The sequence below is a fragment of the Schistocerca serialis genome, chromosome 3 (assembly GCF_023864345.2).
Source record: "Schistocerca serialis cubense isolate TAMUIC-IGC-003099 chromosome 3, iqSchSeri2.2, whole genome shotgun sequence".
NCBI classification, from domain to species: domain Eukaryota; kingdom Metazoa; phylum Arthropoda; class Insecta; order Orthoptera; family Acrididae; genus Schistocerca; species Schistocerca serialis.
This window is the reverse complement of record NC_064640.1, coordinates 335,130,334-335,147,908: the sequence shown is the minus strand read 5'-3', so window position 1 is coordinate 335,147,908 and position 17,575 is coordinate 335,130,334.

The window sequence follows — 17,575 nt, the reverse complement described above, 5'->3', positions numbered from 1 at the left end:
CTGTGCTTGCAACAAGAAGTTGTTCACATGGCGGATGCAAGTATCAAATCGATACCCAAGGTATACAGTGTTACATTTGAGGCAGTGTCTGTTGCAACAGTGGGTGAATAGTAGTATTGAGCACCTAATCCATCACTTACTTCGGAATTGGTATTCGACTGCTTTCATCGTTCAACGACAATCCTATTAGAGCGCACAGTGTTCAGATCAATAAAAATGTTGATAATACTTAATATCGTTATTTGCCCAAGTAAATACAGTGCCAATTCTCCATTGACTGATAGGTGAAAGATTTTCAGTTTGCTGAAAAGTTCTCGAAGACAAAAGCTACAATAATATGTTTCACTGCATAGGTCCTACACCGCAGGCATGCAGAAGATGTGTGTGGCGTCCGATGTCGCTCGTAGCGTCTGGTGACGAGGGACTGTGACTTTCGTAACTGAGTATAAAAGCAGGGCCGGCCCTTGTGGAGTATTCATGCGCCACGCCGCACCTCCCTCCCTGGCCAGCCCACTCCTGACTTTTTCAGATAAAGTCAACCTTTCTCAAAATGTCATTCATCCGTCACACCTTATTTTCACATGTCACACTCATGCGTCTTTTCGACGCGAATACGTTTTTAAGACTAGAGGCAGGTATGAGGCACCACAGCAAAGAAAATTAAGTTGTGGCAAATGAGCAGTATGTAACTAAAATCTGTTCACTTTCTCATACCCTGAACAGAGAGGGCATACGGTGAGAGACCTTTAGCAGCCAGCACAGCCGAGTAGTACATTGCTTACCAAATCATCATTGCTTCCGCTGTATAAAGTGGAAGGTGAAAGGACAGCGAGTGGCTCACATATGAATGCTTTGTTTGTTGCAAAAAATTCTATAAATCGACAGTGCCTATTTAATGTGTCCGTAATATATAAAAGGAAAGCGGCTATGGTCGAATGTAGAGCAAGCGTGCTTTCCGACATGCCACGACCACGATTTATGGCTCAAAATAAGCAGTTTTGAAAGCACTTTCATTCATTGTAGCGAGAAGTAACAGTTAAATGCTAAATGAAAGTTGCTGGAACGCGAAGACTGTGAAACATAACGAAACTGGATAAACAGTTCGTACTAAACATTGCTTCAGTTCCAAAACAAGGTGTGACAGGTTTTTTTCGGTAATATCGTATGTTACAACCACATTCTAGGCCTTTTATCTAAATATTTTCCATGGTTCATGATTTTACAGATTTTTCTGAATACTGCGCCGAAAGAAGGTCACGTGAACGATTGTCTGTGTTAAAGTAGTAATACACGTCAGTCACTTCAGTCGAGCTGCTGAATTTAATTACTGGTTTCCACGTATATTGCTAATTTCGTCTCTTCCTAAAATTTACTTTTATGTGACCGTTAGTATAGGGCGTTTCAAAAATGACCGGTATATTTGAAACGGCAATAAAAACTAAACGAGCAGCGATAGAAATACACCGTTTGTTGCAATATGCTTGGGACAACACTACATTTTCAGGCGGACAAACTTTCGAAATTACAGTAGTTACAATTTTCAACAACAGATGGCGCTGCAAGTGATGTGAAAGATATATAAGACAACGCAGTCTGTCGGTGCGCCATTCTGTACGTCGTCTTTCTGCTGTAAGCGTGTGCTGTTCACAACGTGCAAGTGTGCTGTAGACAACATGGTTTATTCCTTAGAACAGAGGATTTTTCTGGTGGTAGAATTCCACCGCCTAGAACACAGTGTTGTTGCAACAATACGACGTTTTCAACGGAGGTTTAATGTAACCAAAGGACCGAAAAGCGATACAATAAAGGATCTGTTTGAAAAATTTCGACGGACTGGGAACGTGACGGATGAACGTGCTGGAAAGGTAGGGCGACCGCGTACGGCATCCACAGAGGGCAACGCGCAGCTAGTGCAGCAGGTGATCCAACAGCGGCCTCGGGTTTCCGTTCGCCGTGTTGCAGCTGCGGTCCAAATGACGCCAACGTCCACGTATCGTCTCATGCGCCAGAGCTTACACCTCTATCCATACAAAATTCAAACGCGGCAACCCCTCAGCGCCGCTACCATTGCTGCACGAGAGACATTCGCTAACGATATAGTGCACAGGATTGATGACGGCGATATGCATGTGGGCAGCATTTGGTTTACTGACGAGGCTTATTTTTACCTGGACGGCTTCGTCAATAAACAGAACTGGCGCATATGGGGAACAGAAAAGCCCCATGTTGCAGTCCCATCGTCCCTGCATCCTCAAAAAGTACTGGTCTGGGCCGCCATTTCTTCCAAAGGAATCATCGGCCCAATTTTCAGATCCGAAACGATTACTGCATCACGCTATCTGGACATTCTTCGTGAATTTGTGGCGGTACAAACTGCCTTAGACGACACTACGGACACCTCGTGGTTTATGCAAGATGGTGCCCGGCCACATCCCACGGCCGACGTCTTTAATTTCCTGAATGAATATTTCGATGGTCGTGTGATTGCTTTGGGCTATCCGAAACATACAGGAGACGGCGTGGATTGGCCTCCCTATTCGCCAGACATGAACCCCTGTGACTTCTTTCTGTGGGGACACTTGAAAGACCAGGTGTAACGCCAGAATCCAGAAACCATTGAACAGCTGAAGCAGTACATCTCATCTGCATGTGAAGCCATTCCGCCAGACACGTTGTCAAAGGTTTCGGGTAATTTCATTCAGAGACTACGCCATATTATTGCTACGCATGGTGGATATGTGGAAAATATCGTACTACAGAGTTTCCCAGACCGCAGCGCCATCTGTTGTTGAAAATTGTAACTACTGTAATTTCGAAAGTTTGTCTGCCCGAAAATGTACTGTTGTCCCAAGCATATTCCAACAAACGGTGTATTTCTATCGCTGCTCGTCTAGTTTTTATTGCCGTTTCAAATATACCGGTCAGTTTTGAAACACCCTGTATGTGCACCAGTAAATTTCAAACTTCTGTTTCCATCAAATACAAAATAAATTTACGCCTAGTTCAGATATGTGCTCGTTCGGCGCGCACGTATTTTCACGCCTGAACCCGTATCACTCTGCAACCACTACACTCGACTGACACCTGGAAACAATACTAAATAATTTCTCCCACAACAAAAAAACTCTCTGTACCTTAAGGCAGTGACTCTACATTGCGTTTACAATTCGAATGGGCCGGATGTTCATTTCTCAATAAACAGTTGATGGTGAACGCTAAAGAGAGATGGGAAGCACACTGTGCAGCGATTTTATTTGTCACTGTGCGGAAATCTTCGAATGTAGTAGTGTTCAGATTGTGAGTGACATTTCCGATAGGTTGAAGCTGCTGCTACAGCAAGTCCAGATTAAATGCTTTGGTTAGTCCACGTGTTGGGATAATTCGGCTGTCAGTTACGTTTATAGTCAAAGGAAGCAATACAGAAGCCACTTCTGAACCAAGTACCGCTAACAATTAACAGCATTTCATTTATGTCGAAACTCTTTGCCCTGTTTTACAGCTGCGAGTGACCACTTACACCCATCTTGCTGGGAACACAGTATGCCATGCCCTAAGAGAGTAGACATTGTGATGTTACAGCTTAGCCTGGTCCCGTCAGGTGTGGCTCCCACGGTTCTGTCGACATTTTAGCATTCCTTACTTGCTCGTTCAGTAACACCTAGAGTGGTAGATTAGTCACGTGAACAATGCCTCATCTCGTATGGATGTTGTGTCTACAACGTCTGTGTGTGTGTGTGTGTGTGTGTGTGTGTGTCTGTGTGTGTGTGCGTGTGCGTGTGTGCGTGCATGCGGGAGCGAGCGTGCGTCAATTTTTCTGTCCATGTGTACATGTGCTTAGTGAAGCTGTACCGTTTTATGGTGGTTATGTGTATGGGAGCATACGTGTGCGTATTTCTGCGTGTATGACCTTTAATATTTTCAGTTATTGATTGCGTATGCACTTATTTACGATTGCAGCTTTCGGCGTTAGTCGTATTCATATCCGTTAAGGAAATATATAGGAAAAATATCATTAACGATTGTATCACGACAAACATTATAAACTACAGTTCATATTTCTGTAGCCTGTATTGTGTTGCAATATGCAAGCATAAAAATTTTTTTCCGTTGCTCAATACAAAATGTTTTCTGTGGTAAGTTCCGTGTATAGCATGCATACGTCACAATTCAAAAATGCTGCAGATCGATGTGTAACGGTTCTGATGTATTTTGACATAATATATTTTCTTCAAAAGCTATGAATTATGGTGCAGTGCTGTTGAAGAGTACAAAGATTCGAGTCTTTTGTGTAGCAAACAGAGACAGAGGGGCGTGTGTCACTAGAATTAGAACATACGCCTGGCATTAACGGAAAATGTATCTGTTTCCTCACAGCATATTTTGCCTTTTTGTGAATCACAATGATTATACATTCATGTGACCAAAGTCATGGGATAGCGATATGCACTTATACAGATGGCGGTAGTATCGGGTACAGAATGTATAAAAGGTGAATGCATTGGTGGAGCTGTTATTTGTACTCCGATGATACGTGTGAAAAATGTTTCCGACGTAATTATGCCGACATGGCGGGAATTAACAGATTCTGAACACGGAATTGTAGTTAGAGCTAGACTCATGGGACAGCCCATTTCGAAAATCGTTGTGTAATTCAGTATTCCGCGATCCACAGTGTCATGAGTGCGCCGACAATACCAAATTTCAGGCATTACCTCTCAACACGGACAACACAGTGGCCGACGGCCTTCACTTGACAACGGAGAGCGCAAGCACAGAGCGGTGAAATCTGACGATAACAGGCTACGGCAGCAGACGACCGAAGCGAGTGCATTTGCTAACTGCACGACATCGGCTGCAGCGCCTCTCCTCGGCTCGTGACAGCATCGGTTGGACACTTGACGATCGGAAAACCATGGCCTGGTCACATAAGTTCAGATTTCAGTTGGTAATAGCTGTATTTTTCCGTAAGAGTGTGGCGCAGAACCCACGAATCCATGGACCCAAATTGTCAAAAAAAAAAAACAAAAAAAACAAAAAAAACGCTGTGCAAACTGGTGGTGGCTCCGTAAGTATGTGGGCTGTATTTACATGGATTGAACCTATCATTGACTGGAAATTGTTGTGTTTCGCTACTTGGAGACCATTTAAAGCCATTCGAAGAACATTCTGGACAGTAAGAGCGAATGATTTCGCCACCCAGATCGCTCGACATGAATCTCATCGAACATTTGTGGGACATAATCTAGAGGAACATTCGTGCACAAAATCCTGTCTCGGCAACACTTTCGAATTTATGGACGGTTATAGAGGCAGTATGGTTCAATATTACTGCAGGGGACATCTAACGACTTGCTGAGTCTACGCCACGTCGAACTGATGTACTTCGAAGTGCAAAAGGAGGCCCGACACGATATTAGGAGGCATCCCATGATTTTTGTCCCATTAGTGTATTTGCTATAAGCCTAGTCGACAAAGACCAAAGAACATTGATTTGGGAAAAAAAATGTGTACTCGCAAATTTTTGTGAGGCCAGAGGAAGGGGGGGGGGGGCGGTAGTATCATGAACAACATACTAAAAACCGTTACCGGTGGGGTGGGGATGCGGGGACGGGTGGTGGACGAGTGGGCGAAGGTCACTTCTCACGTTTTTCTTTAATATCTCCAAAACCGTGACCTGTAGCGTTAATATTTTACACACAAAGCGGATGGAACAATGCAGAAAATTAAAAATATTGTTTTAATTGTATGTTATTGTTGATTATTGTTAAATGGAATGGGTTATGAACAAATATTAGATGTGTGTACCACACTGAAGCGCAGTGATAAACTGTATTTTGAGGGTGTAACAGAGTGGAAAGGCGTGAATGTATGTTATAGGCGTGGGCGAAGGTACGTCACCGACTTGTGGACACTCACCTTTCTCCTTCATAAGTCTGCAAAATGAAGACCGAGCAGGTAATTCCCCATTCTCTCTACCACACTAAGTCACAAAAAACAACTGCAGGATATTTACGAAATTATAGTGCCCCCTCCGAAGCTCGCATTATGAATTACTGGCGACACAGTGCGCATACACACCCGGGGGTTGTTTATTTTCCACAGTGTGGAAACTGAATTGAATGCAGACATTAGTTGCCAATAACACAAATGCAAGACAATATATGGACATATTCTGCGTAAATCTCTGCACACTGTTCTACGCTGATATAGGGTAACTTCATTCGTAGTCATCCTGCACGGCACTTTTAGCGTTCTTCCGACAAAAACTACCTCCTCCACCAAATGGGCTCCTCGTTTAAAAGTTTACAGAGAGCATTTCCTGTTCAGTTCTCTTACGAAAGTGGACAATATAGCTTAAATGAGCTCGTGTTGGTATAGTGGCGTTGTTTTCAGTTCATAAGCGAGTACTTATTTGCAGTTGTTAAGTGAGCTTTCTTGTAAAATACATTCCTGTCTGAGAAGTCCTTAATTTGTTAGTGTGATATTGTCAGTGACCTATGCAGTGCTGGAGGGAATGAGATTTGGTTGGAAAATGTGGCATCTTGCTGCTGCCAATATTTGGCAACATATTGTAAAGCCGTGTAACCGTGTTGCAGATATTTCTCTAACCTTTAATTATGTTGCTGGCAGACTGCATAAATCTCTTCCGTTCAGGACTTGCTGACATTTGTAGAGTGGGCAGCATCTAGTGGAGCCACTTACAACATATCCACAGTATAATTATCTTGAAAGGTAGGTGTGAATATGTCTGATGGAATGGCACTGAGCATACTCAAGTCTTAACAAGAATCTGATTTAATACATTGACTAACTTATTCTGAAAAATGTGAAGTTCCATAACCCTTACGTGACCTCCTCCTGTTACAGATGGAACAAAAGTAAGCCTCTGAGACTAGTAGAGTGTTGACGGAGCTACAGCTAGGGAGATGCATTTGATATCCTCAAACTGTGGAAAGTATTAGGGCCATTGCTGGTGGAGGCAGTGACATCGACATTGTAGAACTCATCTTGACAGCATGCTACACCTGGGGCAGACTCTTGAGTGTGGTACAAACATGACAGCTCCATTTGTTGAGCTTTTGTACTTAATAACTTATTTAAGAACTGCTAATAAGTACTCACTTAATAAATTGATAATAAATCCACTACATAAACAAGTCAGTGATGCTATTTTGTGTACTCACATAAGAGAACTGGACAGAAAATATTCAGGAGGTACAGTCCGTCTGTAAAATGAAAAGTGAGCACCACTCGCTATGGAGGAAGTTGCATTTCCCAGAAAAGCTTTACATCTGCCATGCAGAATAAGCAAGAATCAGTTTCTCCCAAGTATTGTAGAACAGTGTGAAGAGATTTATGCACATTCTGTCCGTATGAGTTTCCTGCATAAGTATTATCAGTAATCCTTGTCTCTATTCCACGTAGTATTAACGAACTTTGTGGAAAATAAACGCCCCCGGCCTTGTCTGCACACTGTGTCTCCAGTGACCGCTAAGACGAACTGCGGAACGGTCGGTGTAAGTTTGTGAAACACCGTAAGTTGCATTTTATGGCACAGTGCGGTAGAGAGAATGGGGAAGCCTTCTTGCTATTCATTTTGCAAACCAGTGAACGGAGGAAGTGGATGACCACGACTGGTGACCTACCTTCACCCTCGTCGTTTCATCCTGTTACACACTGGAACACAATTTATCCCATAATACCATTCTTCTGCACTTAGATGTGGAACAAACATTCAATAGTTGTTCTTAACCATTGTTATTTAGCAATATACATTAATATGCAAAGTCCCTTTGGACATGCATGCATGGTTGACGACATACGGAAGTTCGAGTCTGGCCGTGAGTCATGCACGGATAGCCAAATGGTAAGGCGACCGCTCGCGATAAGCGGGAAATGCGGGTTCGAATCCCGATCCGGTATAAATTTTCATTATCGTCATTCCATTCTACTGCTGCTGGTTGTCCTTATTCGCAATTGTGAATATATTTAATCTATTTTTTATAATCTGCGAATTTTCCGTCCTCCGCAACGCTGAAACTTAGTCCTAGACAAAAAAATTAATTAAGTGTTTTCTGTAGGCAATCTAATGCAGTTTAATTTTGTACTGTGAAACATTAGATTTTCGAGGTGTTCAAGAAAAACAAAAAAGTGACCCTTAAATAGCCCCCCTCCCGCACCACAATCCTTACGCTGACACCCTAACGACTGGGATATTTAGCATTATATTCTTTACACTTCTCCCTATTGCTATACAAACATGTGCGACTATATGAATTTTTTCCCCTAATTTCCCTTCCTTGACTGGACTATATTCTCAATGCGAAGTTACTTTAACTAGTTTTTATCTATAGATACAAGCTCTTTAGCATCTTCTTCGCACGATCAATGTGCTTTGACGAGTCGGTTTGGTATCAACCAATAGTGATTGTTTTTGCAGATTTTGGGACATATGTCGTGCTTCTCGTTTGAAAGTTGTACGCCTTTATCTTTGGTCACACGTCGAAGAGACGTTTTGTGCTGCGTTTGTAAAAGAAATTGCCTTTGTCTGGAGGAGGTCCACGCATAAAGTAAGGCATCTGGCAATATCAGCTCAGTTTATTTACTGCGTCGATGGTTAGTTTAGCTTCGGATTGTTTACTTGATCTAGTCAGCGAGCAGGTGCCAGGTCTCTTCCTTCAGCGAAGTAAGAGACACGCTTAGGTTCCTACCATGCACTGCTTGTAAGCTGTTTATTGCGTCCCATGTTAATTTATTTTGTTACCTACTATTATAAATTCAAAAATGTCAACCTCTCATGAAGTGTGAAGATTAGTTTTTCAGAGATTCAGAATCACGTCTTTCACACGATGTTGCTTTGCATTGTTAAGCCAAGTCTTGAAGTTGTAGGGTGAAATATCGCTGTGCCGTTATAAATTATTATTTTGTGTCCACTGATATTAAATTCATGTATCACGACTTCATTTTACCAAGAACTTTACGACTCCTTATATTTACTCCACTTGAAAGTGCCACGCTGGCTTGCCGCCATCTTGTCTCACGTGAACTACCCACATGAGTCGAAGTCATTTTGATAAATATACATTGGACTACTGAACCAAACCTGGAAAATAATACTAATAAATGTAAATTCACCGTATGCTAGATAGGTTTCAGCTGCTGAGAACAGGTAATTCGTCGTGTGCTGTATTGCTGACTGTTATTAGAAGACACTGTGCTGCTCCGCCTCACTTACCTAGTACAGTAATGCGTGCAAACGGATATAGGATTTTCATATGATCCTTCTACTAATTAACTGTTTTCTCCATTGTGAATTTCTGTGCACAAACGTGGAGTCTGGCTCGCTGCACAAGTGGATACTACAAGCTGAAGTCCAACACATGTTTAATGCAACAACTGTCATTCGCGAAAAAGTACCTTCATACGCCATCTACAAATATTAAATATGGAGGCCTCCATTTCTTTTCTTTGCGCTGAATGTATGAGAGCTCGTGTTGTGTGATTATCTTCTATTTAATTTACGAGTCAGGCAGCATTATGATGTTTGTTCTCTGGAGCATTAGAAGTATACATTCTGCGTATCATTAGCTTTTCAGGGCTTATTCGTCCCTATCTATGAAAGTAGTCTATACTTACTTACTTTCTCTCTCTCTCTCTCTCTCTCTCTCTCTCTCTCACTCACTCACTCACTCACTCACTCACGCACACACACACACACACACACACACACACACACACAAACACACACACACAGACACACAGACACACACACACACACACACACACATACAGCTTTCAATCTGAGAGGAAAGTTCGAAAAGAAACCTTTAATGTTATTATACAGGGTATCCCTCTCTTGAGGAAAATGGTTGACAAATGAGGTGCATTACAAGAGGTACCTCCTCCAGCTCACCACCCGCCTACCCATCTGCGTACCCAGTTCAATGCGGCGCTGCGTGTTTGTGGATGTTGCTGCCTGAATATTGGATTTCATGGTGGATGTTCTCACATAACTCCTTGACGTGGCAGCATCTGTGAAACGTCAGAACAATGAGGTTCTGCGAGCTGTGTATGGGTATCATGTTTCAGTGTAGCGTGGCCTACCATTCGTGGTATTCTGTCCGACCTGCTTCTACAGTTGTTGTTAGACTCTAATGATGTATCGATATTCTGTGAGTAGGGTGTCTTTCTTGTGAAACAGTGATGGATAAGCGGCACAATTAACAAATTCAGCGACTATTTTTATAACGTTTTGGTAGTCGGCAAGAACCATCTAAACCCTGTATTCAGGGCTTGGTGATGAAGCAAGAAACAGAAGGAACATTTTTAGGTTTGCGTTGGCGGGTACCGTGAGCAGTTATCGGAAGAAAATGTGGGTGAGGTAAAGAAGACACAATTGTTGCCGTCACCCATGAAGTCTCTTTGCTGTTTATCACGGAAATGTGGACTTTCGAATAGCCCTTTCACAGGTCTGCTAAGAAAGAAGGCCTGTGTCCCTACAAGTTTACAATTATTAATGAACTGTTACAGACTGACCATGATAAGTGCCTGACATATTACCATTCACGCATACGCAGCGTCGTGTTGAACTGCATGTAATGGTGGCGGGTAGTCCCGTCCAGCACCTCCTGTAATGTAATTTCATTTCTCAGCCATGAAGATCTGTCCATGTACAAATTTGGTTTAATATCCTTTTCTTATTAAGGTTTTTATAACACTTTCCCCATGGCCCCTTACGAGTGAGACACCCTGTATATATACTTGTACTGTTATATTTATTACTAAACAAAACTGTAATGTCTTTTTTTTAAATAAAGAAGGTACCTATTACATTTTTGTACTATTCTGAACAGTGCAATATATCTAAATCATTAACATAAAGACGTAGGATAAGGACGACCGATAAGAGAGTTTTTAGGTGAGGCAAAGTGAGTGGTGGAAATGATACGAGAATAGATCGTTTGTAATACAAGCAAGCGGGATGGGCTTACAAGGGAATCTCCCCATCGCACCCCCCTCAGATTTAGTTATAAGTTGGCACAGTGGATAGGCCTTGATAAACTGGACACAGATCAATTGAGAAAACAGGAAGAAGTTGTGTGGAACTGTGAAAAAATAAGCAAAATATACAAACTGAGTAGCCCATGGGCGAAATACGCAATATCATGGAGACAGTTAGCTTACGAGCGCCGTGGTCTCGTGGTAGCGTGAGCAGATGCAGAAGGAGAGGTCCTTGGTTCAAGTCTTCCCATCGACTGAAAATTTTACTTTCTTTATTTTGGCATAGTTATTATCTGTCCGTTCGTTCATTGACGTCTCTGTTCACTGTAATAAGTTTAGGGTCTGTGTTTTGCGACGCATCGCAAAACCGTGCGATTAGTAGACGAAAGAACGTGCCTCTCCAATGGGAACCGAAAACATTTGATCGCAAGGTCATAGGTCAACCGATTCCTCCACAGGAAAACTCATCTGATATATTCTATACGACACTGGTGACGCCATGTGCGTCACATGACAGGAATATGTTGTCGACCCACCTAACTTGTACACTTGGCGAATGGGTAAAAGGATTCTTCTACCTTGCCCGATTTAGGTTTTCTTGTGAATGTGAGAATCACTCCCAAAAAAGTGATGAAAACATAAGAGTTTGTCACATAAACTGAAAATAAAAAATTAAACTTTTCACTCGATGAAAGATATGAACCAAGGACCTTTCGTTCCGCAGCTGCTCACGTTACCACGAGACCACGGCGCTCCTGCGTTTCCGATATCCTTGATGTTGCATATCTTCCCATGAACTACTCAGTTTGTATTTTTGGTTATTTTTTCACAGTTCCACATAACTTCTTCCTGTTTTCTCAATTGATCTGTGTTCAGTTTTTCAAGGCCTATCCACTGTGCCCACTTATAACTAAATCTGAGGGGGTGCGATGGGGAGGTTCCCTTGTTAGATGCAAAAGGCTCGCCCCCTTTGTGTAGTCGAGATACGGGATGGTAGTAGCAGCCTGTAGGGGGTTTTCCGCACAGTCCCACCAAGGATGACATTGTATCTATTTCCACTTGACGCTAGCATCGCAGACGACGATTCTGCTTCTGTTTTGGAGACACTATTCTGAATTACAGACTAGTTCTGATCGTAGCTCCGAGGCTGTATGGAAAAGACGCGTACAAGCCTGAAAAGTGAATGTAGCTACCTTTTAGTGCGCTATACAAGGGTAGGAACGGCCACCATCTTGTAAACCGAACCAAATAGAATCGGAATTTCTGGACATGCGTTTCATTAACGAATCTTAACGCTGCAGTAATGGTTGAGAACTGTATTTATGTTAGCTACCATATTTACTGAGAATGCATCATTCATGAAAGATATTTAAACCAATGATTTGCTATCTCCCTAAGTTAGTGTTAATTACCAACTCTACCCCCACTGCAAAAGTTCTTCTGGAAACTTTAGATGCGAACGATGTCGGAGCAGTTAGGGAGCTGACTTGCATCATCTCGTTGAAATCGGTGCTAGCAATATATTACAAGTAAGAGAACTCTCCAGTTCACTGCATAATTACAAACAGTAGACATAAAGCGCTATATCCCTCCCCTGATGCTGTGCTTTAAGCGCGGGAAGTTCGGCCATATGTCTTCTGTACTTCTAGCGTCACATGTCGAGATTACGGACTACCATCACATTCCAATACTCCATGTGCTCCGCCTCCCATCTGTGTCAACTGCGGAGAGCACCATTCGCCTTGCTCGCCAGACTGCGGGATTCTCCAGAAAGAAAGCAAAATGATGGAGTAGAAGACCCTTGACCGACTGACGTACACTGAGGCTAAGAGAAAATTTGAACGCCTGCATCCTGTACATACGACATCGTCGTACGGCGCTGCTGCAACAGGTCTGGCACCATCAGCTCCGCCAACACCAGTCACCTCTCAGAGGTGGAAGACTGCCCCTTGATGGTGAGGGGCCATTTCCTTCCCCGTTGCTCCCGCACCACCTACTTCGGGAGAAACCCCCCCCCCCCCCCCACCCAACCATCAGGGACGTCCGTCGTCACTTCTAAACTGGAGAAGCGTAAGTCTTCTTCGTCTTCTCTCGCTAGGCAGAGGTCCCTTGAGTCACTCACTTCCCAGGTTTCCGATAGTGGGAAAGATGACACCCGCCAGTGGCTGAAGAGCTCAAAAGCAGCTGGTCGTAGGGCTTCAAGTTCATCCTCAGACCCGGAGACTGAGCCAGTGAAGACCTCCCAGTCAGAGAAACCCAAGGAGCAGCGAGAGAAGAAAAAGAAGACACCTAAGACCAAGGAAATTGCTGTGGCACGCACACCGCCGCTACTTACAAGCTCTGCGTCTGAGAATCGGGTGGAGATTATAGCGTCCGCTGAGGACCTAGATTTCGCCTGACCCTCAGACACAATGGATATAGACTTCTGGCTGAGCTACGCCAACGGTTAAGCTTTACACCTGCTATCTGTATTGCCCTCCAGTAAACCTGCATCCAGGCAATGCGGACCCCTGCCCTCCGCGGCTATAAGAGATATTACAGGAAGCGTTGCGACTATAATCGAGTGTCAGGTGGAGTTTGCGCTTATGTCCTAAACTCAGTCTGAAGTGAGACTGTGCCCCTTCAAACCCCTCTGGAAGCTGTGGCTGGCAGGATAAGGACGACGCAGGAAATAACTGTCTGCATGTATATCTTCCTCCAAATGGTGCAGTACCCCTGAATGTATTAACAGCACTGATTGATCAACTCCTTAAACCTTTCCTACTTTTGGGAGATTTAAACGCCCATAAACACTTGTGGAGTGGCACCGTGTTTACTGGCCGAGGCAGAGATGTCGAAACATTACTGTCTCAGTTAGACCTCTGTCTCTTAAATGCTGGGGCCGCCACACATTTCAGTGTGGCTCATGGTAGTTACTCGGCCATTGATTTATCAGTTTGCAGCCCACGACTTCCGTCTATCCACTGGAGAGCACATGACCTCCTGTGTGGTAGTGACCAATTCCCCATCTGTCACTGCCCTAGCGTCAGGCCCGCGGACGCCTGTCCAGAGGGGCTTTAAACAAGGCGGACTGGGAAACTTTCACCTCTGCTGTCACCGTTGAATCCCCTCTACACGGTAACATAAATGTGATGGTTGAGCAGGTGATTACGGCAATTGTTTCCGCGGGAGAAAACGCGATCCCTCACTCTTTAGGTTGCCTCGGTGTAAGGCAATCCCTTGGTGGTCGCCGAAAGTCGCTGAAGCAATTAAGGAGCATCGGCGAGCTCTACAGCAGCATAAGCGGCACCCTTAAATGGAGCACCTCATAGCCTTTAAACGGCTCCATGCACGCTTTCGCCAACTTATCAAACGACGGAAGCATGGGAAAGATACGTCTCGACCATTGGGTGCTATACGTCACCTTCCCAAGTCTGGGCAAAGATCAAGCGTCTTTTCGGGTACCAGACAGCAACAGGTGTTCCCGGTGATACCATAAATGGCGTGTCATCTACCGACGCAAACATGATTGCCGAGCACTTTGCTGAGCACTTTGCCCGAGCCTCTGCGTCGGAGAATTACCGCCCAACTTTTCGCACTCTCAAACGGCGGCTAGAAGTCCTCTCATTCACTACACACCATAGTGATTCCTATAACGCCCCATTTACAGTGCGGGAGCTCCTCAGTGCCCTTGCACATCGCCCCGACACATATCCTGGGTTTGATCGGATCCACAGCCAGATGATTAAACATCTCTCATCTGACTACAAGCGACATATCCTCGTCCTCTTCAACCGGATCTGGTGCGATGGCGTCTTTCCATCGCAATGGCGGAAGAGCACCATCATTCCGGTGCCCAAACCCAGTAAAAGCCCGCTTGATGAGGATATCTATGGGCCCATCAGCCTCACTAACGTTCTTTGTAAGTTGCTGCAACGTATGGTGTGTCGGCGGTTGGGGTGGGTCCTGGAGTCACGTGGCCTATTGGCTCCATGTCAGGGTGGCTTCCACCAGGGTCACTCTACCACTTACAATCTTGTGTCCCTCGATTGTGCCATCTGAACAGCCTTTCCGGACGCCAACACCTAGTAGACGTCTTTTTTTACTTACTTAAAGCATACGACACGACCTGGAGACGTCATATCCTTGCCACATTGTATGAGTGGTGTCTCTGGGACCCGCTCCCGATTTTTATCCAAAACTTCCTGTCACTCCGTACTTTCCGTGTCCAAGTTGGTGCCTCCCATAGTTCCATCCTTATCCAGGAGAATGAAGACCCGCAGGGCGCTGTATTGAGTGTCTCTCTCTTCTTAGTGGCCATTAACGGTCTAGCAGAAGCTATCGGGCCTTCCATCTCACCTTCTCTGTATGCAGACAACATCTGAAGCCCATGGCTTCCAGTTTTCCGCCATGAAGACGTGTGTCATTTCTGTCGGCGTCGTACCGTTCATCCGGAACCAGAACTTTACCTTAATGACGATCCACTCACTGTAGTGGGGACATATCGATTCTTAAGTTTGGTTTTCGAGGTTCTTTCGACTTGGCTTCCTCATCTTCGTCAGCTTAAACGGAAGTGTTGGCAGCACCTCAATGCACTCCGCTGCCTGAGCAACACCAACTGGGGTGCAGATCGCTCCACGCTGCTGCAGCTCTACAGAGCCCTTTTTAAATCCCGCCTTGACTATGGGAGTGCGATTTATGGTTCAGCGGCGCCCTCAGTATTGCGTTTGCTCAACCCATTGCACCATTGCGGAGTTCGACTAGCGACAGGAGCTTTTAGGACGAGTCCGGTGACTAATGTACTGGTGGAGGCTGGAATCTCTCCACTGAAGATCAGACGTGGAAAACTGCTCACTAATTACGTTGCACACATTCATAGCTCTCCTGAACATCCTAATTACCGTCTTCTTTTTCCAACCATGCTGGTTCACCTCCCCCATAGGCAGCCCACGTCAAGGCTAATGATTGCGGTTGGCGTGCGATCGCTCCCGTCTGAACTGGAGTCCTTCCCTTCACCACCTCTCCAAGAGGTCCATTCATATATACCACCGTGGTGTAGCTGTAGGCCGAAGCTTCACCTGGCGCTTTCACGTGGCCACAAGTAATCCGTTAACTCTGTGGCTCTCCGCTATCAGTTCCTCTCGATTCTTGAAGTGTCCTAGGGCTCTGAAGTGGTTTACACCGACGGCTAGATGGCTGATGGTAATGTTGGCTCCGCCTCTGTCCACAGTGGCCATATTGAACAGCATTCCTTGCCCAATGGCTGCAGTGTATTCACTGCAGAGCTGGTGGCCATATCTCGTGCACGTCATTATATCCGTTCATGCCCCGAGGAATCGTTTCATCTGTGTACTGACTCCTTGAGCAGCCTACAAGCTATCGACCAGTGCTACTCTCGCCATCCTTTGGTGGCGTCCATCGTGGAGTCAATCTATGCCCTGAACCGGTCCCGTCGTTCAGTGGTGTTTGTGTGGACCCCAGGACACGTTGGCATCTCAGGCAACGAACTTGCCGAAAGGGTGGCCAAACAGGCTACGCAGAAACCGCTTCTGGAGATGGACATCTCTGAACATGACCTGCGTTCTGACTTACGCCACAGGGATTTTCGGCTTTGGGAGACGGAGTGGCATAACAGAACATACAACAAACTACGTGTCATTAAGGAGACTTCGAATGTATTGAAGTATTCTATGCGGGCCTCTCACAGGGAATCAGTTGTCCTCTGCCGGCTCCACATTGGCCACACTTGGTCGACCCACGGTTACCTCTTGCGCCGTGGAGACCCACCCCAGTGTGGTGCGTCGCCCGGTTGACAGTGGCCCACATTCTGGTGCACTCTCCCACTTTGACTGTCCAGCGACGAAATCTTGGGTCACCGCACTAGTTGCCGCTCATTTTATTTGTCAACGCCTCATTGGCTGATTTAGTTTTACGTTTCATTCGTGAGGATGGGTTTTATAATTTGATCTAAGTTTTAGCGCATGTTCTATGTTCCTCTGTGTCCTCCACCCTAGTGCTTTTAGGGTAGAGGTTTTAATGTGTTGCAGAGTGGCTGGCTTTTCGTCTTTTCCTTTTTATTCTCGTGGTCGGCCAACCACTGTAATCTGCTTTCTTGTTTCACTCTTTTCTGTTTCTGGCGTCTCTGTTTTTTTCTTGTCGTCTTTTATTCCTTTTAGTGCGCGTTGCCTTTCCTTCGTTCTTGTGGTTTTTCCTTTCTTTCCGTTTTGCGTTATATGTCTCGTCTGTTTTATTCTCACACTTGTGGCATTGTTTCATTAGGAACAGGGGACCAATGACCTCGTAGTTTGGTCCCTTCCCTCTCCTTTTGAACCAACCAACGAAGCTTCAGCAGTTCCACCAGCGAGGACGCAGCCGCCGGGAAGTGCGGTCGGCCTGTCAACTTAATTTTCACACATGCGCGGAATTCTCGTAGCGCGTTACATGCTGCGGAATGGAGCATGTCTTCGTCAGTCTTCAATGGCTCACCTTAACACGACTGGCAGGTGCTCAGTTGAAATATCATGCTATATTTTGAACGACGACCGGCTGCAAGCACGAAATTTGTTTAAATATTTAATTCTCCGGGAAAATTTTA